The 26,956-nt window shown below is 45.0% G+C and overlaps 6 non-coding genes across 6 annotated transcripts; all 6 read right to left on the bottom strand.

Moving 5' to 3' along the window:
* Positions 1–834: 834 nt before the first annotated feature.
* Positions 835–906, bottom strand: trnad-guc (transfer RNA aspartic acid (anticodon GUC)). The gene has a single exon. It is a non-coding gene; the product is annotated as a tRNA-Asp (tRNA).
* Positions 907–2,792: 1,886 nt separating this feature from the next.
* Positions 2,793–2,864, bottom strand: trnad-guc (transfer RNA aspartic acid (anticodon GUC)). The gene has a single exon. It is a non-coding gene; the product is annotated as a tRNA-Asp (tRNA).
* Positions 2,865–4,749: 1,885 nt separating this feature from the next.
* On the bottom strand, positions 4,750–4,821 carry trnad-guc (transfer RNA aspartic acid (anticodon GUC)). The gene has a single exon. It is a non-coding gene; the product is annotated as a tRNA-Asp (tRNA).
* A 5,495-nt stretch (positions 4,822–10,316) lies between these two features.
* On the bottom strand, positions 10,317–10,397 carry trnas-aga (transfer RNA serine (anticodon AGA)). Its single transcript has one exon. It is a non-coding gene; the product is annotated as a tRNA-Ser (tRNA).
* A 1,873-nt stretch (positions 10,398–12,270) lies between these two features.
* trnas-aga (transfer RNA serine (anticodon AGA)) lies at positions 12,271–12,351 on the bottom strand. Its single transcript has one exon. It is a non-coding gene; the product is annotated as a tRNA-Ser (tRNA).
* A 2,152-nt stretch (positions 12,352–14,503) lies between these two features.
* trnad-guc (transfer RNA aspartic acid (anticodon GUC)) lies at positions 14,504–14,575 on the bottom strand. Its single transcript has one exon. It is a non-coding gene; the product is annotated as a tRNA-Asp (tRNA).
* Positions 14,576–26,956: the final 12,381 nt, after the last annotated feature.

Genomic DNA, 26,956 nt, shown 5'->3' with positions numbered 1-26,956 from the left:
CAACATTGCAAAATTCCCCAAGTGCTGCACTTTGAGTGTTAACCAAGATGATATGCTCAAGTCTCAGAAGTGCGACTTGAACAGACAAACTCCCGATTCAGTCGAGAATGCGGCCACTGAACCAAAGCCGATACAAAAGTTCGCAACCGTATTATTTTCCCCAAGTCGTTTTTATACGTTCCAGGACATATCAAATTCATGGTGATGATTTCCAGTGACAGTTGCACATACACAGAGACATATAAATAGATAGACAGACACAGAGACCCACACACACATATCCAAAAATTTGCACGCACCAACGACAATGCACAGATGCCTCAGACATCTCGAGGAATAGACAGGCTGAATCACTGTCGCAACTTTGACTGATGTTTGCGATTTTTGAAACGGATGTATCGTGAATATTGCAGATTAATAAAAATGAGAAAAAAATGTCAAAGTTGAAAGGTGTGGGACGTTATTCCATCTATCTCAGGATCAGTTTGGCAGAGAACCGGTTAAATTGTGAAATGGAATGAAAAATGCTGAGAATCGTAGTCGTCAGGATTCGAATCTGCGCAGGATAACCCAATGGATTTTTATCCATCGCCTTAACCACCCGGCCACGACTACTGTGTCGCTGCCTTTTTAAACTTTAATCAGAAAAAACTCAGTCATCCATCTTTGTGCAGCAGACGGCCAAAGACTCCTGAAAAATTCTCCGTTTGCTAAAAATCTGGACGAGGCAATCTCATCCACCTGTATTTTTACAGTTCCATATTACTCTGGTTCTTTTTAATATGCATCTCTTCCAAGAAACAGAAGTAAAATTAGACAATTTGAAACAACTGCCTCCCCGTCGGGGAAATGAACCCCGGTCTCCCGCGTGACAGGCGGAGATACTCACCACTATACTAACGAGGAACTGACTGGTACCAGTTCTGTCAGAGCAGGAATCGAGTCACTTTGAACAGAACTGGACACCAGGAGAAGTCGACAGACACATTGAGAGACAGAGACAAATCGAGAAACAGGGAGAGACGGACAGCAAGTTAGAGAGAACGAGAGACAGAAAGTGTGAGACTGAGAAGGAGAGGCATACTGAGTGAGAAAAAGACTCAAATATATACATATACAGAGATGTGTGTGTATGATCTATTAAGAGAGAGAGGGAAAGAGTGAGAGAAAGACATTGATAAAGACAGTGACAAGGAGAGAGACAGATAGAGAGAGAGCGATCGAGACTAAAACAGAAATTGATGGAAATACTTCTCAGCTTACAAGCAGGGACTAACAGAGACAGGCAAAGACATGGACAGACCGAAATGATGGGAAAGAGAGGGCCAGTCAGAAAAAGAGTCTGAGAGAATCCCATTGGAACAGACGTGGCACCGTGAGAAAGAGACAGATTGAGAGACAGAGACAAACAGAGAAACAGGGACAGACAGAGTGAGTCAGACTGAGAGAGACAAAGACTCAAACATACAAAACTCTCTGAAGAGAGAGAGAGAGAGGCAGAAACCGAGCGACACAGATACATTTCACAATTTCATTTCATTATCGGTTCAGAGTGTCACGTTGTTACAGAAAATTGCTGATTCAACCGATGAAAATCCGGTCTCACTGATCAGAATGGGAGGATATCCGTGTTAAATTAAAGAGATACCAGGAGTGGGGGAAAGACCCACGCGGGACAAACCCATTGAGTTTTAAGGCCAACGCCTCAACCACTCGGCTATTCTGGTCCTGTGAGAACCTGGATTCTGTCTCTGTGAGATTCTGGGCTTCAACCCCAACCTCACATACAAACACTTGCACATCGGCTTTCAGTGAGCATTTATGAACATTTTTAGTAATATTGACACGGGCGCAACTCTCCTATTCTTTTTCGAATAATGCACTGGGAACTTTCATATCCACCCGAGGGTGCAGACGGAGCTTCAATTTAACATTTCATCCGAAAGTCAACAGCTTCAACATTGCAAAATTCCCCAAGTGCTGCGCTTGAGTGTTAGCCAAGATGATATGCTCAAGTCCCTCAGAAGTGCGACTTGAACACACAAACTCCTGATTCAGTCGAGAATGCTGCCACTGAACCAAAGCCGATACAAAAGGTCACAACCGTATTATTTTCCCCAAGTCGTTTTTATAAGTTCCAGGACATATCAAATTCATGGTGATGATTTCCAGTGATAGTTGCACATACACAGAGACATATAAATAGATAGACAGACACAGAGACCCACACACACATATCCAGAAATTTGCACGCACCAACGACAATGCACAGATGCCTCAGACATCTCGAGGAATAGACAGGCTGAATCACTGTCGCAACTTTGACTGATGATTGCGATTTTGGAAACGGATGTATCGTGAATATTGCAGATTAATAAAAATGAGAAAAAAATGTCAAAGTTGAAAGGTGTGGGACGTTATTCCATCCATCTCAGGATCAGTTTGGCAGAGAACCGGTTAAATTGTGAAATGGAATGAAAACTGCTGAGAATCGTAGTCGACAGGATTCGAACCTGTGCGGGATAACCCAATGGATTTAGAGTCCATCGCCTTCACCACTCGGCCACGACTACTGTGTCGCTGCCTTTTTAAACTTTAATCAGAAAAAACTCAGTCATCCATCTTTGTGCAGCAGACGGCCAAAGAATCCTGAAAAATTCTCCGTTTGCTAAAAATCTGGACGAGGCAATCTCATCCACCTGTATTTTTACAGTTCCATATTGCTCTGGAACTTTTTAAGATGCATCTCTTCCAAGAAACAGAAGTAAAATTCAACATCTTGAAACAACTGCCTCCCCGTCGGGGAATTGAACCCCGGTCTCCCGCGTGACAGGCGGGGATACTCACCACTATACTAACGAGGAACTGACGGGTACCATTTCTGTCAGAGCAGGAATCGAGTCACTGTGAACAGAACTGGACACCAGGAGAAGTCGACAGACACATTGAGAGACAGAGACAAATCGACAAACAGGGAGAGACAGACAGTGAGATAGAGAGAACGAGAGACAGAAAGTGTGAGACTGAGAAGGAGAAGCAGACTGAGTGAGAAAAAGACTCAAATATATATATATACAGAGATGTGTGTGAGTGATCTATTCAGAGATAGAGGGAAAGAGTGAGAGAAAGACAACGATAAAGACAGTGTCAAGAAGAGAGACAGATCGAGAGAGAGCGATAGAGACTAAAACAGAACATGATGGAAATACTTCTCAGCTTACAGGCAGGGACTAACAGAGACAGGCAAAGACATGGACAGACCGAAATGATGGGAAAGAGAGAGCCAGTCAGACAAAGAGTCTGAGAGAATCCCATTGGAACAGACGTGGCACCGTGAGAAAGAGACAGATTGCGAGACAGAGACAAACAGAGAAACAGGGACAGACAGAGTGAGTCAGACTGAGAGAGACAAAGACTCAAACATACAAAACTCTCTGATGGGAGAGAGAGAGAGGCAGAAACCGAGCGACACAGATACATTTCACAATTTCATTTCATTATCGGTTCAGAGTGTCACGTTGTTACAGAAAATTGCTGATTCAACCGATGAAAATCCGGTCTCACTGATCAGAATGGGAGGATATCCGTGTTAAATTAAAGAGATAACAGGAGTGGGGGAAAACCCACGCGGGACAAACCCATTGAGTTTTAAGGCCAAGGCCTCAACCACTCGGCTATTCTGGTCCTGTGAGAACCTGGATTCTGTCTCTGTGAGATTCCGGGCTTCAACCCCAACCCCACATACAAACACATGCACATCGGCTTTCAGTCAGCATTTACGAACATTTTTAGTAATATTGACACGGGGGCAACTCTCCTATTCTTTTTCGAATAATGCACTGGGAACTTTCATATCCACCCGAGGGTGCAGACGGAGCTTCAATTTAACATTTCATCCGAAAGTCAACAGCTTCAACATTGCAAAATTCCCCAAGTGCTGCACTTGAGTGTTAGCCAAGATGATATGCTCAAGTCCCTCAGAAGTGCGACTTGAACAGACAAACTCCCGATTCAGTCGAGAATGCTGCCACTGAACCAAAGCCGATACAAAAGTTCACAACCGTATTATTTTCCCCAAGTCGTTTTTATACGTTCCAGGACATATCAAATTCATGGTGATGATTTCCAGTGACAGTTGCACATACACAGAGATATATAAATAGATAGACAGACACAGAGACCCACACACACATATCCAAAAATTTGCACGCACCAACGACAATGCACAGATGCCTCAGACATCTCGAGGAATAGACAGGCTGAATCACTGTCGCAACTTTGACTGATGTTTGCGATTTTTGAAACGGATGTATCGTGAATATTGCAGATTAATAAAAATGAGAAAAAAATGTCAAAGTTGAAAGGTGTGGGACGTTATTCCATCTATCTCAGGATCAGTTTGGCAGAGAACCGGTTAAATTGTGAAATGGAATGAAAAATGCTGAGAATCGTAGTCGTCAGGATTCGAACCTGCGCGGGATAACCCAATAGATTTCTAGTCCATCGCCTTAACCACTCGGCCACGACTACTGTGTCGCTGTCTTTTTAAACTTTACTCAGAAAAAACTCAGTCATCCATCTCTGTGTTGCAGACGGCCAAAGACTCCTGAAAAATTCTCCGTTTGCTAAAAATCTGGACGAGGCAATCTCATCCACCTGTATTTTTACAGTTCCATATTACTCTGGTTCTTTTTAATATGCATCTCTTCCAAGAAACAGAAGTAAAATTCGACATTTTGAAACAACTGCCTCCCCGTCGGGGAATTGAACCCCGGTCTCCCGCGTGACAGGCGGGGATACTCACCACTATACTAACGAGGAACTGACGAATACCAGTTCTGTCAGAGCAGGAATCGAGTCACTGTGAACAGAACTGCACACCAGGAGAAGTCGACAGACACATTGAGAGACAGAGACAAACCGACAAACAGGGAGAGACAGACAGCGAGATAGAGAGAATGAGAGACAGAAAGTGTGAGACTGAGAAGGAGAGGCAGACTGAGTGAGAAAAAGACTCAAATATATACATATACAGAGATGTGGGTGTGTGATCTATTAAGAGAGAGAGGGAAAGAGTGAGAGAAAGACATTGATAAAGACAGTGACAAGTAGAGAGACAGATAGAGAGAGAGCGATCGAGACTAAAACAGAAAATGATGGAAATACTTCTCAGCTTACAGGCAGGGACTAACAGAGACAGGCAAAGACATGGACAGACCGAAATGATGGGAACGAGAGAACCAGTCAGAAAAAGAGTCTGAGAGAATCCCATTGGAACATACGTGGCACCATGAGAAAGAGACAGATTGAGAGACAGAGACAAACAGAGAAACAGGGACAGACAGAGTGAGTCAGACTGAGAGAGACAAAGACTCAAACATAGAAAACTCTCTGAAGAGAGAGAGAGGCAGAAACCGAGCGACACAGATACATTTCACAATTTCATTTCATTATCGGTTCAGAGTGTCACATTGTTGCAGAAAATTGCTGATTCAACCGATGAAAATCCGGTCTCACTGATCAGAATGGGAGGATATCCGTGTTAAATTAAAGAGATACCAGGAGTGGGGGACAAACCCACGCGGGACAAACCCATTGAGTTTTAAGGCCAACGCCTCAACCACTCGGCTGTTCTGGTCCTGTGAGAACCTGGATTCTGTCTCTGTGAGAATCTGGGCTTCAACCCCAACCCCACATACAAACACATGCACATCGGCTTTCAGTGAGCATTTACGAACATTTTTAGTAATATTGACACGGGGGCAAATCTCCTATTCTTTTTCGAATAATGCACTGGGAACTTTCATATTCACCCGAGGGTGCAGACGGAGCTTCAATTTAACATTTCATCCGAAAGTCAACAGCTTCAACATTGCAAAATTCCCCAAGTGCTGCACTTTGAGTGTGAACCAAGATGATATGCTCAAGTCTCAGAAGTGCGACTTGAACAGACAAACTCCCGATTCAGTCGAGAATGCGGCCACTGAACCAAAGCCGATACAAAAGTTCGCAACCGTATTATTTTCCCCAAGTCGTTTTTATACGTTCCAGGACATATCAAATTCATGGTGATGATTTCCAGTGACAGTTGCACATACACAGAGACATATAAATAGATAGACAGACACAGAGACCCACACACACATATCCAAAAATTTGCACGCACCAACGACAATGCACAGATGCCTCAGACATCTCGAGGAATAGACAGGCTGAATCACTGTCGCAACTTTGACTGATGTTTGCGATTTTTGAAACGGATGTATCGTGAATATTGCAGATTAATAAAAATGAGAAAAAAATGTCAAAGTTGAAAGGTGTGGGACGTTATTCCATCTATCTCAGGATCAGTTTGGCAGAGAACCAGTTAAATTGTGAAATGGAATGAAAAATGCTGAGAATCGTAGTCGTCAGGATTCGAACCTGCGCGGGATAACCCAATGGATTTCTAGTCCATCGCCTTAACCACTCGGCCATGACTACTGTGTCGCTGTCTTTTTAAACTTTACTCAGAAAAAACTCAGTCATCCATCTCTGTGTTGCAGACGGCCAAAGACTCCTGAAAAATTCTCCGTTTGCTAAAAATCTGGACGAGGCAATCTCATCCACCTGTATTTTTACAGTTCCATATTACTCTGGTTCTTTTTAATATGCATCTCTTCCAAGAAACAGAAGTAAAATTCGACATTTTGAAACAACTGCCTACCCGTCGGGGAAATGAACCCCGGTCTCCCGCGTGACAGGCGGGGATACTCACCACTATACTAACGAGGAACTGACGGGTACCAGTTCTGTCAGAGCAGGAATCGAGTCACTGTGAACAGAACTTTACACCAGGAGAAGTCGACAGACACATTGAGAGACAGAGACAAATCGACAAACAGGGAGAGACAGACAGCGAGATAGAGAGAATGAGAGACAGATAGTCTGAGACTGAGAATGAGAGGCAGACTGAGTGAGAAAAAGACTCAAATATATGCATATACAGAGATGTGGGTGTGTGATCTATTAAGAGAGAGAGGGAAAGAGTGAGAGAAAGACATTGATAAAGACAGTGACAAGGAGAGAGACAGATAGAGAGAGAGCGATCGAGACTAAAACAGAAAATGATGGAAATACTTCTCAGCTTACAGGCAGGGACTAACAGAGACAGGCGAAGACATGGACAGACCGAAATGATGGGAAAGAGAGAACCAGTCAGAAAAAGAGTCTGGGAGAATCCCATTGGAACATACGTGGCACCGTGAGAAAGAGACAGATTGAGAGACAGAGACAAACAGAGAAACAGGGACAGACAGAGTGAGTCAGACTGAGAGAGACAAAGACTCAAACATAGAAAACTCTCTGAAGAGAGAGAGAGAGAGGCAGAAACCGAGCGACACAGATACATTTCACAATTTCATTTCATTATCGGTTCAGAGTGTCACATTGTTGCAGAAAATTGCTGATTCAACCGATGAAAGTCCGGTCTCACTGATCAGAATGGGAGGATATCCGTGTTAAATTAAAGAGATATCAGGAGCGGGGGACAAACCCACGCGGGACAAACCCATTGAGTTTTAAGGCCAACGCCTCAACCACTCGGCTGTTCTGGTCCTGTGAGAACCTGGATTCTTTCTCTGTGAGAATCTGGGCTTCAACCCCAACCCCACATACAAACACATGCACATCGGCTTTCAGTGAGCATTTACGAACATTTTTAGTAATATTGACACGGGGGCAAATCTCCTATTCTTTTTCGAATAATGCACTGGGAACTTTCATATTCACCCGAGGGTGCAGACGGAGCTCCAATTTAACATTTCATCCGAAAGTCAACAGCTTCAACATTGCAAAATTCCCCAAGTGCTGCACTTTGAGTGTTAACCAAGATGATATGCTCAAGTCTCAGAAGTGCGACTTGAACAGACAAACTCCCGATTCAGTCGAGAATGCTGCCACTGAACCAAAGCCGATACAAAAGTTCGCAACCGTATTATTTTCCCCAAGTCGTTTTTATACGTTCCAGGACATATCAAATTCATGGTGATGATTTCCAGTGACAGTTGCACATACACAGAGACATATAAATAGATAGACAGACACAGAGACCCACACACACATATCCAAAAATTTGCACGCACCAACGACAATGCACAGATGCCTCAGACATCTCGAGGAATAGACAGGCTGAATCACTGTAGCAACTTTGACTGATGTTTGCGATTTTTGAAACGGATGTATCGTGAATATTGCAGATTAATAAAAATGAGAAAAAAATGTCAAAGTTGAAAGGTGTGGGACGTTATTCCATCGATCTCAGGATCAGTTTGGCAGAGAACCGGTTAAATTGTGAAATGGAATGAAAAATGCTGAGAATCGTAGTAGTCAGGATTCGAATCTGCGCAGGATAACCCAATGGATTTCTAGTCCATCGCCTTAACCTCCCGGCCACGACTACTGTGTCGCTGCCTTTTTAAACTTTAATCAGAAAAAACTCAGTCATCCATCTTTGTGCAGCAGACGGCCAAAGACTCCTGAAAAATTCTCCGTTTGCTAAAAATCTGGACGAGGCAATCTCATCCACCTGTATTTTTACAGTTCCATATTGCTCTGGAACTTTTTAATATGCATCTCTTCCAAGAAACAGAAGTAAAACTCGATATTTTTAAACAACTGCCTCTCCGTCGGGGAATTGAACCCCGGTCTCCCGCGTGACAGGCAGGGATACTCACCACTATGTTAACGAGGAACTGACGAGTACCAATTCTGTCAGAGCAGTAATCGAGTCACTGTGAACAGAACTGGACACCAGGAGAAGTCGATCGACACATTGAGAGACAGAGACAAACCGACAAACAGGGAGAGACAGACAGCGAGATAGAGACAACGAGAGACAGAAAGTGTGAGACTGAGAAGGAGAGGAAGACTGAGTGAGAAAAAGACTCAAATATATACATATACAGAGATGTGTGTGAGTGATCTATTCAGAGAGAGAGGGAAAGAGTGAGAGACAGAAAACGATAAAGACAGTGACAAGGAGAGAGACAGATCGAGAGAGAGCGATAGAGACTAAAACAGAAAATCATGGAAATACTTCTCAGCTTACAGGCAGGGACTAACAGAGACAGGCAAAGACATGGACAGACCGATATGATGGGAAAGAGAGAGCCAGTCAGACAAAGAGTCTGAGAGAATCCCATTGGAACAGACGTGGCACCGTGAGAAAGAGACAGATTGAGAGACAGAGACAAACAGAGAAACAGGGACAGACAGAGTGAGTCAGACTGAGAGAGACAAAGACACAAACATACAAAACTCTCTGAAGAGAGAGAGAGAGAGGCAGAAACCGAGCGACACAGATACATTTCACAATTTCATTTCATTATCGGTTCAGAGTGTCACGTTGTTACAGAAAATTGCTGATTCAACCGATGAAAATCCGGTCTCACTGATCAGAATGGGAGGATATCCGTGTTAAATTAAAGAGATACCAGGAGTGGGGGAAAGACCCACGCGGGACAAACCCATTGAGTTTTAAGGCCAACGCCTCAACCACTCGGCTATTCTGGTCCTGTGAGAACCTGGATTCTGTCTCTGTGAGATTCTGGGCTTCAACCCCAACCTCACATACAAACACATGCACATCGGCTTTCAGTGAGCATTTACGAACATTTTTAGTAATATTGACACGGGGGCAACTCTCCTATTCTTTTTCGAATAATGCACTGGGAACTTTCATATTCACCCGAGGGCGCAGACGGAGCTTCAATTTAACATTTCATCCGAAAGTCAACAGCTTCAACATTGCAAAATTCCCCAAGTGCTGCACTTGAGTGTTAGCCAAGATGATATGCTCAAGTCCCTCAGAAGCGCGACTTGAACAGACAAACTCCCGATTCAGTCGAGAATGCTGCCACTGAACCAAAGCCGATACAAAAGGTCACAACCGTATTATTTTCCCCAAGTCGTTTTTATAAGTTCCAGGACATATCAAATTCATGGTGATGATTTCCAGTGACAGTTGCACATACACAGAGACATATAAATAGATAGACAGACACAGAGACCCAGACACACATATCCAGAAATTTGCACGCACCAACGACAATGCACAGATGCCTCAGACATCTCGAGGAATAGACAGGCTAAATCACTGTCGCAACTTTGACTGATGTTTGCGATTTTTGAAACGGATGTATCGTGAATATTACAGATTAATAAAATGAGAAAAAAATGTCAAAGTTGAAAGGTGTGGGACGTTATTCCATCTATCTCAGGATCAGTTTGGCAGAGAACCGGTTAAATTGTGAAATGGAATGAAAAATGCTGAGAATCGTAGTCGGCAGGATTCGAACCTGCGCGGGATAACCCAATGGATTTCTAGTCCATCGCCTTATCCACTCGGCCACGACTACTGTGTCGCTGTCTTTTTAAACTTTACTCAGAAAAAACTCAGTCATCCATCTCTGTGTTGCAGACGGCCAAAGACTCCTGAAAAATTCTCCGTTTGCTAAAAATCTGGACGAGGCAATCTCATCCACCTGTATTTTTACAGTTCGATATTGCTCTGGAACTTTTTAATATGCATCTCTTCCAAGAAACAGAAGTAAAACTCGACATTTTGAAACAACTGCCTTTCCGTCGGGGAATTGAACCCCGGTCTACCGCGTGACAGGCAGGGATACTCACCACTATATTAACGAGGAACTGACGTGTACCAATTCTGTCAGAGCAGTAATCGAGTCACTGTGAACAGAACTGGACACCAGGAGAAGTCGATCGACACATTGAGAGACAGAGACAAACAGATAAACAGGGAGAGTCAGACAGCGAGATAGACACAACGAGAGACAGAAAGTGTGAGACTGAGAAGGAGAGGCAGACTGAGTGAGAAAAAGACTCAAATATATACATATACAGAGATGTGTGTGAGTGATCGATTCAGAGAGACAACGAAAGTGTGAGAGAAAGACAACGATAAAGACAGTGACAGGGAGAGAGACAGATAGAGAGAGAGCGTTAGAGACTAAAACAGAAAATGATGGAAATACTTCTCAGCTTACAGGCAGGGACTAACAGAGATCAGCAAAGACATGGACAGACCGAAATGATGGGAAAGAGAGAGCCAGTCAGACAAATAGTCTGAGAGAATCCCATTCGAACAGACATGGCACCGTGAGAAAGAGACAGATTGAGAGACAGAGACAAACAGAGAAACAGGGACAGACAGAGTGAGTCAGACTGAGAGAGACAAAGACTCAAACATACAAAATTCTCTGAAGAGAGAGAGAGAGGCAGAAACAGAGCGACACAGATACATTTCACAATTTCATTTCATTATCGGTTCAGAGTGTCACATTGTTACAGAAAATTGCTGATTCAACCGATGAAAATCCGGTCTCACTGATCAAAATCGGAGGATACTCCGTGTTAAATTAAAGAGATACAGGAGTGGGGGACAAACCCACGCGGGACAAACCCATTGAGTTTTAAGGCCAACGCCTCAACCACTCGGCTATTCTAGTCCTGTGAGAACCTGGATTCTGTCTCTGTGAGAATCTGGGCTTCAACCGCAACCCCACATACAAACACATGCACATCGGCTTTCAGTGAGCATTTACGAACATTTTTATTAATATTGACACAGGGGCAACTCTCCTATTCTTTTTCGAATAATGCACTGGGAACTTTCATATCCACCCGATGGTGCAGACGGAGCTTCAATTTAACATTTCATCCAAAAGTCAACAGATTCAATATTGCAAAATTCCCCAAGTGCTGCACTTGAGTGTTAGCCAAGATGATATGCTCAAGTCTCAGGAGTGCGACTTGAACAGACAAACTCCCGATTCAGTCGAGAATGCGGCCACTGAACCAAAGCCGATACAAAAGTTCACAAACGTATTATTTTCCCCAAGTCGTTTTTATAAGTTCCAGGACATACCAAATTCATGGTGATGATTTCCAGTGACAGTTGCACATACACAGAGACATATAAATAGATAGACAGACACAGAGACCCAGACACACATAACCAAAAATTAGCACGCACCAACGGGCATGCACAGATGCCTCAAACATCTCGAGGGATAGACAGGCTGAATCACTGTCGCAACTTTGACTGATGTTTGCGATTTTTTAAACGGATGTATCGTGAATATAGAAGATTAATAAAAATGAGAAAAAAATTTCAAAGTTGAAAGGTGTGGGATGTTATTCCATCCATCTCAGGATCAGTTTGGCAGAGAACCGGTGAAATGGTGAAATGGAATGAAAAATGCTGAGGATCGTAGTCGGCAGGATTCGAACCTGCGCGGAATAACCCAATGGATTTCTAGTCCATCGCCATAACCACTCGGCCACGACTACTGTGTCGCTGCCTTTTTAAACTTTACTCAGAAAAAACTCAGTCATCCATCTCTGTGTAGCAGACGGCCAAAGACTCCTGAAAAATTCTCCGTTTGCAAAAAATCTGGACGAGGCAATCTCCTCCACCTGTTTTTTCACAGTTCGAGATTGCTCTGGAATTTTTTAACATGCATCTCTTCCAAGAATCAGAATTAAAATTCGACATCTTGAAACAACTGCCTTCCCGTCGGGGAATTGAACCCCGGTCTCCCGCGTGACAGGCAGGGATACTCACCAGTATACTAACGAGGAACTGACGGGTACCAGTTCTGTCAGAGCAGGAATCGAGTCACTGTGAACAGAACTGGACACCAGGAGAAGTCGACAGACACATTGAGAGACAGAGACAAACCGACAAACAGGGAGAGACAGACAGCGAGATAGAGACAACGAGAGGCAGAAAGTGTGAGAATGAGAAGGAGAGGCAGACTGAGTGAGAGAAAGACTCAAATATATACATATACAGAGATGTGTGTGTGATCTATTAAGAGAGAGAGGGAAAGGGTGAGAGAAAGTCAATGATAAAGACAGTGACAAGGAGAGAGACAGATAGAGAGAGAGCGATAGAGACTAAAACAGAAAATTATGGAAATAATTCTCAGCTTACAGGCAGGGACTAACAGAGACAGGCAAAGACATGGACAGACCGAAATGATGGGAAAGAGAGAGTCAGTCAGACAAAGAGTCTGAGATAATCCCATTGGACCAGACGTGGCACCGTGAGAAAGAGACAGATTGAGAGACAGAGACAAACAGAGAAACAGGGACATACAGAGTGAGTCAGACTGAGAGAGACACAGACTCAAACATACAAAACTCTCTGAAGAGAGAGAGAGAGGCAGAAACCGAGCGACACAGATACATTTCACAATTTCATTTCATTATCGGTTCAGAGTGTCACATTGTTACAGAAAATTGCTGATTCAACCGATGAAAATCCGGTCTCACTGATCAGAATGGGAGGAAATCCGTGTATAATTAAAGAGATACCAGGAGTGGGGGACAAACCCACGCGGGACAAACCCATTGAGTTTTAAGGCCAACGCCTCAACCACTCGGCTGTTCTGGTCCTGTGAGAACCTGGATTCTGTCTCTGTGAGAATCTGGGCTTCAACCGCAACCCCACATACAAACACATGCACATCGGCTTTCAATGAGCATTTACGAACATTTTTAGTAATATTGACACGGGGGCAACTCTCCTATTCTTTTTCGAATAATGCACTGGGAACTTTCATATCCACCCGAGGGTGCAGACGGAGCTTCAATTTAACATTTCATCCGAAAGTCAACAGATTCAACATTGCAAAATTCCCCAAGTGCTGCACTTGAGTGTTAGCCAAGATGATATGCTCAAGTCTCAGGAGTGCGACTTGAACAGACAAACACCCGATTCAGTCGAGAATGCGGCCACTGAACCAAAGCCAATACAAAAGTTCACAACCGTATTATTATCCCCAAGTCGTTTTTATAAGTTCCAGGACATACCAAATTCATGAATATGATTTCCAGTGACAGTTGCACATTCACAGAGACATAAAAATAGATAGACAGACACAGATGCCCATACACACATAACCAAAAATTTGCACGCACCAACAGACATCTCGAGGGATAGACAGGCTGAATCACTGTCGCAACTTTGACTGATGTTTGCGATTTTTGAAACGGATGTATCGTGAATATTGCAGATTAATAAAAATGAGAAAAAAATGTCAAAGTTGAAAGGTGTGGGACGTTATTCCATCATTCTCAGGATCAGTTTGGCAGAAAACCCGTTAAATTGTGAAATGGAATGAAAAATGCTTAGAATCGTAGTCGGCCGGATTCGAACCTGCGCAGGATAACCCAATAGATTTCTAGTCCATCGCCTTAACCACTCGGCCACGGCTACTGTGTCGCTGCCTTTTTAAACTTTACTCAGAAAAAACTCAGTCATCCATCTCTGTGCAGCAGACGTCCAAAGACTCCTGAAAAATTCTCCGTTTGCTAAAAATCTGGACGAGGCAATCTCATCCACCTGTATTTTTACAGTTCCATATTGCTCTGGAACTTTTTAATATGCATCTTTTCCAAGAAACAGAAGTAAAATTCGGCATCTTGAAACAACTGCCTCCCCGTCAGGGAATTGAACCCCGGTCTCCCGCGTGACAGGCGGGAATACTCACTACTGTACTAACGAGGAACTGACAGGTACCAGTTCTGTCAGAGCAGGAATCGAGTCACTGTGAACAGAACTGGACACCAGGAGAAGTCGACAGACACATTGAGAGACAGAGACAAATCGACAAACAGGGAGAGACAGACAGCGAGATAGAGAGAAGAGAGACAGAAAGTGTGAGACTGAGAAGGAGAGGCAGACTGAGTGAGAAAAAGACTCAAATATATACATATACAGAGATGTGTGTGTGTGATCTATTAAGAGAGAGAGGGAAAGAGTGAGAGAAAGACAATGATAAAGACAGTGAGAAGGAGAGAGACAGATAGAGAGAGAGCGATAGAGACTAAAACAGAAAATGATGTAAATACTTCTCAGCTTACAGTCAGGGACTAACAGAGACAGGCAAAGACATGGACAGACCGAAATGATGGGAAAGAGAGAGCCAGTCAGACAAAGAGTCTGAGAGAATCCCATTGGAACAGACGTGTATTTAGATTTACAGAAGTCATTCGATGAGGTGCCTCACAAGAGATTATTATACGAGAAAGGATTAAGCTTTGTTTAATTGACAGAAAACAGAGAGTAGGAATAAACGGGTGATTTTCGGGTTGGCAGGCTGCAACTGGTGGGGTGCTGCAAGGATCGGTGCTTGGGCTCCAGCTATTCACAATCTATATCAATAATTTGGATGAGGGGACCAAATGTCATATATCGAAGTCTGCTGAGGCTACAAAGCTAGTTGGGGATGTAAGTGTAAGGAGGATGAAAAGAGGTTTCAAACGGATATGTACAGGCTCAGTGAGTGGGCAAGAACAAGGCAAATAAAATATAATGTGAAGAAATGTTAAGTTAGACACTTATAGTAAAAATAGAAAGGCAGAGTATTTTTTTTAAATGGTGAGAGTTTGGGAAACATTCTGTTCAGAGGGACATGGGTGTTCTTGTACACAAATCGCTAAAAATTAATATGCAGGTGCAGCAAGCAATTAAGAAATCAATAGGTTTATTGGCCTTTATTAAAAGAGGATTTGAGTATTTACGTCTTACTGCAATTATACAGGGCCCTGGTGAGACCACACCTGGAGTATTGTGTGCAGTTTTGGTCTCCTTACCGAAGGAAAGATAAAATTGCTATCGAGGGAGTGCAATGAAGATTCACCAGACTGATTGCTGGGATGGGGGGATCGTCCTATGAGAGATTGAATAGACTAGGCCTATATTCTCCAGCGTTTAGAAGAATGAGAGGTGAGAGACGAGACACACATCCCCTGAACAAATTTTTAAAAAGAGATGTGAGGTGTTTAAATTTAATCAAGGGCACGAGCTAAATTATTAGAGACACTCCCGGTCCTTCAGGGCCTGTGTCCAGGGGAGAAGCTGATGGGTTTATCTGATCATCTTTGGGTAAAATGTTGTGTTCATTGAGCTGAGCACCTCGTGCCAGCATCAAACACTCTCCAGTCGGGCACAGCATGGGTTAGATACAGATTGAACCCATCGGTCGCTCCTCGACACAGATACTGAGGGACAGGGAGTGTCTGGGACACTGACATTTCTCACTCAATAAGGTATAAATTGATCCTGTACCTCTCCCCATTAATCCTGGACTCCACACGGCTCGAATCCTGCTCCTGTTGCCCTTCCTGTGACAGCACTGAGCTCAACCCAGCCCATAATGAGCAGGGCTCAGGGAGGGTGGTTGCTAGGCGCTGCAGTGATGTCACTAAGCAGGGATATTCAGCCAAGCGGGTCCTCTCCTTGTCCCTTTAAAGGTGGAGAGCTGGGACATCCTGTCTCAACACACACACCCTATTCATACTGAGAATCCCCAGGGAAGGCCAAAGGCCCAGAGTGTGGAACACAACCAAGGGGGAAAGAGGAGGAGAGAAGGGGATGTAAATCAAGGAGTAGAGACTGAGGGCCACCAAGCTTCAGTTTTAGAGCCTGTAGACTTCAGGAGGGGGAAGAGTTAGTTAGAAATATAGAAACATAGAAAATAGGTGCAGGAATAGGCCATTCCGACCTTCGAGCCTGCACCACCATTCAATAAGATCATGGCTGATCATTCACCTCAGTACCTCTTTCCTGCTTTCTCTCCATACCACTTGATCCCTTTAGAGGTAAGGGCCATATCTAACCCACTCTTGAATATATGTAACGAACTGGCATCAACTCTCTGCGGCACAGAATTCCACAGGTTAACAACTTTGAGTGAAGAAGTTTCTCCTCATCTCGGTCCTAAATGGCTTACCTCTTATCCTTAGACTATGTCCCCTGGTTCTGGACTTTCTCAACATCGGGAACATTCTTCCTGCATCGAACCTGTCCAGTGCCGTCAGAATCTTATATGTTTCTATGAGATCCCCTCTCATTCTTCTAAACTCCAGTGAATACAGGCCCAGTCGATCGAGTCTCTCATCATAGGTCAGTCCTGCCGTCCCGGGAATCAGTCACGTGAACCTTTGCTGCACTCCCTCAATGGCAAGAATGTCCTTCTTCAGATTAAGAGACCAAAACTGAGCACAATATTCCAGGTGAGGCCTCACGAAGGTCCTGCACAACTGCAGTAAGACCTCCCTGCTTCGATACTCAAATCCGCTTGCAATGAAGGCCAACATACCATTTGCCTTTTTCACCACCTGCTGTACCTGCAAGCCAACTTGCAATGACTGATGTACCATGACACCCTTGTCCCATTGCAACTCCCCTTTTCTTAATCTGTCGCCATTCAGATAATATTCTGTCTTCATGTTTTAGCCATCAAGTGGATAACCTCACATTTATCCACATTATACTTCATCTGCCATGCATTTGCCTGTCCAAGTCACCCTGCAGCCTCTTAGCATCCTCCTCACAACTCACACCGCGATCCAGCTTAGTATCATCTGCAAACGTGGAGATATTGCACTCCATTCCTTCATCTAAATCATTGATGTATATTGTAAATAGCTGGGTTCCCAGCACTGAGCCATGCGGCACCTCACGAGTAACTGCCTGCCATTCTGAAAAGTACCCGTTTATCCAGACATTATGCTTCCTGTCTGCCAACCAGTTCTCTATCCACATCCATACTTTAATCCTAATACCATGTGCTTTAATTTTGCACACCAATCTCTTGTGTGGGACCTTGTCAAAAAACTTTTGAAAGTCCAAATACACCACATCCACTGGTTCACCCTTGTCCACTCGACTAGGAAGGAGAAGAGAGGAAAAGTCAAAGGAGCAATTACTGCAGCAGTGTCCATCAATAGTGATAGGGAGAAGGTGGGGGTCAGAGTGTGCCTGGACTGGCAGGTAAACTGTTTGTTTGCTGTGAGCAGCTTTCCTTCTGTCACAAATAGCCTCCTGTAGCCCAGTGACACAAACAGCCCATTAAACGCCTCCAATGTCCTTTTGTCTGGTGAGGTCTCCCTTTGTGAAACATCAGCTGTTGTTAAAGCTTCTCATTCTGAATCGCTTACAGTGAGACAGTATCCACTGTCCGTTTTATTCCATGGGCTTCATCTTTGCTGCTATTGGTAACACGCCCGGGATCACTAAACACAAAACCCAGTCTGTGAATCACTTTCAGCTACTGGACTTAGTATGTTCCCCACTGCACCACTCTCACCTTCTATGTGTGAATAGAGCATCACGTCTGCAAAGCTGGTTTAAGTTTATATCCAGGCAGAAAATATATTTAAGAAAAGCCTGAAGGCCGATGAGACAGTGCTCAGGTGCCAGTGTGCTGCTGGTTTGCCCGGCATTTTGCCTGTAATGGAAGATAACTGGACATGTCTCCCAGTGTAACCTTTGCTGTAATTAAATGTGTCTTTTAATAAGCCTCATGTCCTTGCTCATGTCTGCTGCAATTGTGTAGAAAGGGGATGTGTGGATGATGGTGTTTGTATGGAGATGTGAAACAAGGAAACGGTATGTGTGTGTGGCAGTGACACAGCCTTGTGGTTACAGGCAGAACCATGCACCGATATCCTTGTGGTTATGGTTTGAGCAGGGTCAGTTCATGAATGCTCAAGCTAAGAGGTGCCAGAGATCGGGAGCAGAGGCAGTAAATCAAATCTACATGTAAATTCCGATGTAGTTTATTTCATGTATTCCTATTGTAATAGCTTTTTCTGAATGTGGCCTATGCCAAGTGCCAGAATATTGGATCAGGCCCACCATAGAAAATGAGTTTGACACCTTGAGGTAGACAATGTCAACCAGATTCCCCCATCCACCAACCTAACAACTTCTTTACAAACTCAAGCAAGCTTGTAAGACGTGACCATGTTTACCGGAATCCATGTTCAGTATCTCTAATGGCCCCTTCCCTTTCCCCATGATGGAAAACAGCATCTCTCAGGATCCCTTCAAGCACCTTCCCAGTGATTGAGGTCACGTTGATGGGCCTTCAATTCCAAAGCTCTGACTTGTGACCAATTTGAAAAATGGGAACTACGTGTGCTACCTTCCAATCTCAGGGAACAACCCATGATTCTACTGAGCTGTTGGAGATATGGGCAAGGGGCTAACAGAGCACCCATCCCATCTCTTTAAACATACTTGGGTGGATACCATCCGCACCTTACACCATCAAGATTACCCCACGCGGTGACTTTGCTGACAGTGAAGTGTGATGAGAAAGACCAAAGTGCCGTTTGCCCCTCTCAGTGTGACCCTGAAGGACTGTGCCCATGTTGAAGTTCTCCCCCCATTCAATCCTCCCCACAGATTGTCCTCACTGAGCTCCAGCCAGGTGATGCTAAACACTCCCGCATGGTAAAGACAAAAATCCACAGCAATATGTTGAAAGCAACAGTCGAGGAGGCGGGAGCTCGGAGCAGCGCGAGTCCGGGGTTGGCGAGAGGCCTATAAAGGCCAGCGGGAGTCGAGCAGTTCGAGCAGTCAGTCGAGGAGGCGGGAGCTCGGAGCAGCGCGAGTCCGGGGTCGGAGAGAGGCCTATAAAGGCCAGCGGGAGTCGGGCAGTTCGAGCAGTCAGTCGAGGAGGCGGGAGCTCGGAGCAGAGCGAGTCCGGGGTCGGCGACAGGCGTACCGGTGCAGCTACAGGGAGAAGGCAAAAAAACAAAGGTGACGTCACAGCCTAGGGGGTAAGTGATTGGCTGGTGATTGGTGAGTAGTTTTTCTTTTTCTTCTTATATTGGTCAGTAACTTTTAACATTGTTATTACAGGTTTAAGTGTATCTAGGGGTTAAGACATGGCAGGAGAGCTCGGTCGGGTGTTATGCTCCTCCTGTACCATGTGGGAACTCAGGGACGCTTCCGGTGTCCCTGACGACTACGTGTGCGGGAAGTGTGTCCACCTCCAGCTCCTGACGGCCCGCGTTGCGGAGTTGGAGCTGAGGGTGGATTCACTCTGGAGCATCCACGATGCTGAGAATGACGTGAGTATCACGTGTAGTGAGTTGGTCTTACCGCAGGGAAAGGGTCCACAGCCAGATAGGGAATGGAAGACCAGCAGGAAGAGTAGAGCAAGGAAGGTAGTGCAGGGGTCCCCTGTGGTCATCCCCCTGCAAAACAGATACACCGCTTTGGGTACTGTTGAGGGGAATGACTCATCAGGGGAGGGCAGCAGCAGCCAAGTTCATGGCACCGTGGCTGGCTCTGCTGCACAGGTTGGCAAGAAAAAGAGTGGGAGAGCAATAGTGATAGGGGATTCAATTGTGAGGGGAATAGATAGGCGTTTCTGCGGCCGCAACCGAGACTCCAGGATGGTATGTTGCCTCCCTGGTGCAAGGGTCAAGGATGTCTCGGAGCGGGTGCAGGACATTCTGAAATGGGAGGGAGAACAGCCAGTTGTCGTGGTGCACATTGGTACCAACGACATAGGCAAAAAAAGGGATGAGGTCCTACGAAACGAATTTAAGGAGCTAGGAGCTAAATTAAAAAGTAGGACCTCAAAAATAGTAATCTCGGGATTGCTACCAGTGCCACGTGATAGTCAGAGTGGGAATCGCAGGATAGCACAGATGAATACGTGGCTTGAGCAGTGGTGCAGCAGGGAGGGATTCAAATTCCTGGGGCATTGGGACCGGTTCTGGGGGAGGTGGGACCAGTACAAACCGGACGGTCTGCACCTGGGCAGGACTGGAACCAATGTCCTAGGGGGAGTGTTTGCTAGTGCTGTTGGGGAGGATTTAAACTAATATGGCAGGGGGATGGGAACCAATGCAGGGAGACAGAGGGAAACAAAAAGGAGACAAAAGCAAAAGACAGAAAGGAGATGAGGAAAAGTGGAGGGCAGAGAAACCCAAGGCAAAAAACAAAAAGGGCCACTGTACAGCAAAATTCTAAAAGGACAAAGGGTGTTAATAAAACAAGCCTGAAGGCTTTGTGTCTTAATGCAAGGAGTATCCGCAATAAGGTGGATGAATTAATTGTGCAAATAGATGTTAACAAATATGATGTGATTGGGATTACGGAGACGTGGCTCCAGGATGATCAGGGCTGGGAACTCAACATTCAGGGGTATTCAACATTCAGGAAGGATAGAATAAAAGGAAAAGGAGGTGGGGTAGCATTGCTGGTTAAAGAGGAGATTAATGCAATAGTTAGGAAAGACATTAGCTTGGATGATGTGGAATCTATATGGGTAGAGCTGCAGAACACCAAAGGGCAAAAAACGTTAGTAGGAGTTGTGTACAGACCTCCAAACAGTAATAGGGATGTTGGGGAGGGCATCAAACAGGAAATTAGGGGTGCATGCAATAAAGGTGTAGCAGTTATAATGGGTGACTTTAATATGCACATAGATTGGGCTAGCCAAACTGGAAGCAATACGGTGGAGGAGGATTTCCTGGAGTGCATAAGGGATGGTTTTCTAGACCAATATGTTGAGGAACCAACTAGGGGGGAGGCCATCTTAGACTGGGTGTTGTGTAATGAGAGAGGATTAATTAGCAATCTCATTGTGCGAGGCCCCTTGGGGAAGAGTGACCATAATATGGTGGAATTCTGCATTAGGATGGAGAATGAAACAGTAATTTCAGAGACCATGGTCCAGAACTTAAAGAAGGGTACCTTTGAAGGTATGAGGCGTGAATTGGCTAGGATAGATTGGCGAATGATACTTAGGGGGTTGACTGTGGATGGGCAATGGCAGACATTTAGAGACCGCATGGATGAAGTACAACAATTGTACATTCCTGTCTGGCGTAAAAATAAAAAGGGGAAGGTGGCTCAACCGTGGCTATCTAGGGAAATCAGGGATAGTATTAAAGCCAAGGAAGTGGCATACAAATTGGCCAGAAATAGCAGCGAAACTGGGGACTGGGAGAAATTTAGAACTCAGCAGAGGAGGACAAAGGGTTTGATTAGGACAGGGAAAATGGAGTACGAGAAGAAGCTTGCAGGGAACATTAAGGCGGATTGCAAAAGTTTCTATAGGTATGTAAAGAGAAAAAGGTTGGTGAAGACAAACGTAGGTCCACTGCAGTCAGAATCAGGGGAAGTCATAACGGGGAACAAAGAAATGGCGGACCAATTGAACAAGTACTTTGGTTCGGTATTCACTAAGGAGGATACAAACAACCTTCCGGATATAAAAGGGGTCAGAGGGTCTAGTAAGGAGGGGGAACTGAGGGAAATCTTTATTAGTCGGGAAATTGTGTTGGGGAAATTGATGGGATTGAAGGCCGATAAATCCCCAGGGCCTGATGGATTGCATCCTAGAGTACTTAAGGAGGTGGCCTTGGAAATAGCGGATGCATTGACAGTCATTTTCCAACATTCCATTGACTCTGGATCAGTTCCTATGGAGTGGAGGGTAGCCAATGTAACCCCACTTTTTAAAAAAGGAGGGAGAGAGAAAACAGGGAATTATAGACCGGTCAGCCTGACCTCAGTAGTGGGTAAAATGATGGAATCAATTATTAAGGATGTCATAGCAGTGCATCTGGAAAATGGTGACATGATAGGTCCAAGTCAGCATGGATTTGTGAAAGGGAAATCATGCTTGACAAATCTTCTGGAATTGTTTGAGGATGTTTCCAGTAAAGTGGACAAAGGAGAACCAGTTGATGTGGTATATTTGGACTTTCACAAGGCTTTCGACAAGGTCCCACACAAGAGATTAATGTGCAAAGTTAAAGCACATGGGATTGGGTGTAGTGTGCTGATGTGGATTGAGAACTGGTTGTCAGACACGAAGCAAAGAGTAGGAGTAAACGGGTACTTTTCAGAATGGCAGGCAGTGACTAGTGGAGTGCCGCAAGGTTCTGTGCTGGGGCCCCAGCTGTTTACATTGTACATTAATGATTTAGACGAGGGGATTAAATGCAGTATCTCCAAATTTGCAGATGATACTAAGTTGGGTGGCAGTGTGAGCTGCGAGGAGGATGCTATTAGGCTGCAGAGTGACTTGGATAGGTTAGGTGAGTGGGCAAATGCATGGCAGATGAAGTATAATGTGGATAAATGTGAGGTTATCCACTTTGGTGGTAAAAACAGAGAGACAGACTATTATCTGAATGGTGACAGATTAGGAAAAGGGAAGGTGCAACGAGACCTGGGTGTCATGGTACATCAGTCATTGAAGGTTGGCATGCAGGTACAGCAGGCGGTTAAGAAAGCAAATGGCATGTTGGCCTTCATAGCGAGGGGATTTGAATACAGGGGCAGGGAGGTGTTGCTACAGTTGTACAGGGCCTTGGTGAGGCCACACCTGGAGTATTGTGTACAGTTTTGGTCTCCTAACTTGAGGAAGGACATTCTTGCTATTGAGGGAGTGCAGCGAAGGTTCACCAGACTGATTCCCGGGATGGCGGGACTGACCTATCAAGAAAGATTGGATCAACTGGGCTTGTATTCACTGGAGTTCAGAAGAATGAGAGGGGATCTCATAGAAACGTTTAAAATTCTGACGGGTTTAGACAGGTTAGATGCAGAAAGAATGTTCCCAATGTTGGGGAAGTCCAGAACCAGGGGTCACAGTCTGAGGATAAGGGGTAAGCCATTTAGGACCGAGATGAGGAGAAACTTCTTCACCCAGAGAGTGGTGAACCTGTGGAATTCTCTACCACAGAAAGTAGTTGAGGCCAATTCACTAAATATATTCAAAAGGGAGTTAGATGAAGTCCTTACTACTCGGGGGATCAAGGGTTATGGCGAGAAAGCAGGAAGGGGGTACTGAAGTTTCATGTTCAGCCATGAACTCATTGAATGGCGGTGCAGGCTAGAAGGGCTGAATGGCCTACTCCTGCACCTATTTTCTATGTTTCTATGTTTCTAATTTATTTGTCTATATCGCAAATATTAAACTCCAGTCAAGTTACAGGAGTTATTAGCATCAGCAGAAACAAACCTCAACTGTCAGAATTTACATGGTTCAGTCGGGATGTGATTAACAGCAGCAATAATAGCAGAATCCCACCCCTGCAGTCACTTGTGAACTCTCTGGTGTTTCATCAGGGTGGATGACTGAGTGAATCCCCTCCCATACTCAGAGCAGGTGAATGGCCTCTCCCCAGCGTGAATTCGCTGGTGCCTCAGCAGGTGGGAGGACCGAGCGAATCCCTTCCCACAATCGAAGCAGGTGAACGGCCTCTCCCCAGTGCGAACTCGCTGGTGTATCAGCAGGTTGGATGGCTGAGTGAATCCCTCCCCACACTCGGAGCTGGTAAACGGCCTCTCTCCAGTGTGAATTCGCTGGTGCCTCAGCAGGTCGGCTGACCAAGTGAATCCCTTCCCACAATCGGACCAGCTGAATGGTCTCTCCCCAGTGTGAACTCGCCAATGTGTTTCCAGCTTGAAACATTTCCCACAGTCCCCATATTTACACAGTTTCTCCCCAGTATGACTGCACTTGTGTCTCTACAGGTTGGCTGATCGGCTGAAGCCTTGTCCACATGCAGAGCACGTGTACCATTTCTCCCTGCTGTGAACAGTGCTTTTTGCTACCATGGTCAAAGGCCGATGATATTCCATTCCCGATGAATCGAGTGACTCCGTCATATCTTAATGTGATGTTTGGTTTGAGACTCTGGTCGTCAAATCTTCTCCTTTTAATAACCTGTAAAGTGAGTTTCAAACAGAAAAAAGGGTGGGTGAGAGAGAACCCATAAAAACTCAAAGGCAGGTTCTGAAATTGAGCTGAATGAACCTTGCTATTTGTGCGGCCGCCAACAGAAAAAAAGTGACCACGAAAGCTGCCGGATTGTCATAATAACCCAACTGATCACCAATGTCCTTCAGGGAAGGGAACCCACCACCCGGTCTGGGCCTACACAAGACTCTGGCCTCTATGGGAGGATGGAGAGGTGGGCAGGGCGAAGGGGAGGGAATTTAAACATCTGTAACTCGACCAGAACTTTGACAGAACCTCCCAAACCCACAACCTCTCCCACCTAGATGGACCAGGGCAGCAGGTGCATGGGAAATCCATCACCTCCAAGTTCCCCTCCAAGTCTCACACCATCCTGACTTGGGCATATATCGCGGTTACTACATCATCACTGGGTGAAAATCCTGGAACTCCTCACCTAACAGCATTGTGAGAGGGCCTTCACTACACGGACTGCAGCGGTTCGAGAAGGCCCACCATCACCTTGTGAAGGGGCAAATGGAAATTGGAAATATATTCTGGCCCTACGAGCGACACCCACATCCTAAGAATGGATTCAAACAAATCTGTATATTGAAAGCCTCTATAGAAATACTTGTTCCTAAAACAATACGCTTCTACCTTGTGCGGGCAGTGTCTGTTTCACAACCTAATCTCCCCTAGAATCCACCGCCGTTGACAGTCTCTCATCGGAAATTGTTGGTCCCGACTGGGCCCAGAGGGACTGGGGGTTAAACCCAGCAGCTTCTCCCCCCTCTCCAATCCAGCTCAAACTGATGCATCAAACCGACCCACACAGGAGGCCAGGGAGCGACTTCCGTATCCAGCACCCACCCTGATACAGAGCGGCTCTGGATTGGTCGCTCTGTGTTTCCAGTATCGATGCACTGAAGATCAGCATATGAGGGAGAAGGGAATGGAGGCTTATGCTGAGAGAGTTAGAACCATAGAATCAGAGAATGGTTACACCACGAAACAAGATCATTCGGCCCGTCGAGCCCGTGCCAGCTCTCTGTAAGAGCACCTCAGCTAGTCCCACTCCCCCACCCTTACCCCACAGCCCTGCAAATGTTTTTCTTTCAGGTACTTATCCAACTCCCTTTTGAAAGCCGTGATTGAGTCTGCCTCCACCACCCTTTCAGGCTGTGCAATCCAGATATTAAACACTCGCTACGCAAAAAGGTATTTTGCTTGTGTCGCCTTTGGTTCTTTTGCCAATCACCTCAAATTTGTGTCCTCTGGTTCTCGACCCTTCTGCCAATGGGAAAAGTATCTCACGATCTACTCTGGCAAGACCACTCATGATTCTGAACACCTCTATCAAATCTCCGCTCAATCTTCCCTGCTCTAAGGGGAACATAAGAAATAAGAATGGGAGTCGGCATTTGCCCCTCAAGCCTGCTCCGTCATTCAATAAAATCATGGCTGATCTAATCATGGATTCAGCTCCACTTCCCCGCCCGCTCCCCATAAACCTTTACTCCCATAATCGCTAAAAAATCTATCTATCTTCGCCTTAAATATATTCAATGATCCGGTCTCCACAGCTCTCTGGGGCAAAGAATGCCACAGAATTAGAACACTGAGAGAAGAAATTCCCCCTCATCTCAGTTTTAAATGGGCAATCCCTTATTCTGAAACTATGCCCCCTAAGCTCTAGATTCCCCTATGAGTGGAAATATCCTCTCTGAATGCACCTTGTCAAGCCCCCTCAATATCTTATATGTTTCAATTATATCACCTCTCAGTCTTCTGAACTCGAATGAGTATAGGCGCAAGCTACTCAATCTTTCTTCATAAGTCAACCCCCTCATGTCAGGAATCAACCTAGTGAACCTTCTCTGAGCTGCCGCCAATGAAAGTATATCCTTCTTTAAATACACAGAGATCAAAACTGTACGCAGTACTCCAGGTGTGGCCTCATCAAAACCCTGTACCGTTGTAGCAGGACTTCTCTGCGTTTATACTCTATCCCCCTTGCAACCTCAGCTGCTCCAGTTGTCCAGGTAACTGAAGTCCCTCATCCCTGGAATCATTCTCGTAAATCTTTTCTGCACCCTCTCCAAGGCCTTCACATTATTCCCAAAGTGTTTTGCACACAATTGGGCACAATACTCCAGTTGAGGCCGAACCAGTGTTTTGTACAGGTTCATCATAATATCCACGCGTTTGTACTCTATACTTCTATTTATAAGCAGTGATACTGTCTAGTGTAATATAAACAGGGACAGGGTCTAGTGTAATATAAACAGAGGCAGGGTCGAATGTAATATAAACCGAGACAGGGTCATGTGTAATTGTAAACAGTGACATGGTCTAAGGTAATATTTAAAATTACTCCTGGT

The sequence above is a fragment of the Pristiophorus japonicus genome, chromosome 23 (assembly GCF_044704955.1).
Source record: "Pristiophorus japonicus isolate sPriJap1 chromosome 23, sPriJap1.hap1, whole genome shotgun sequence".
NCBI lineage: Eukaryota > Metazoa > Chordata > Chondrichthyes > Pristiophoridae > Pristiophorus > Pristiophorus japonicus.
This window is presented reverse-complemented; position numbering and strand designations above follow the sequence as displayed.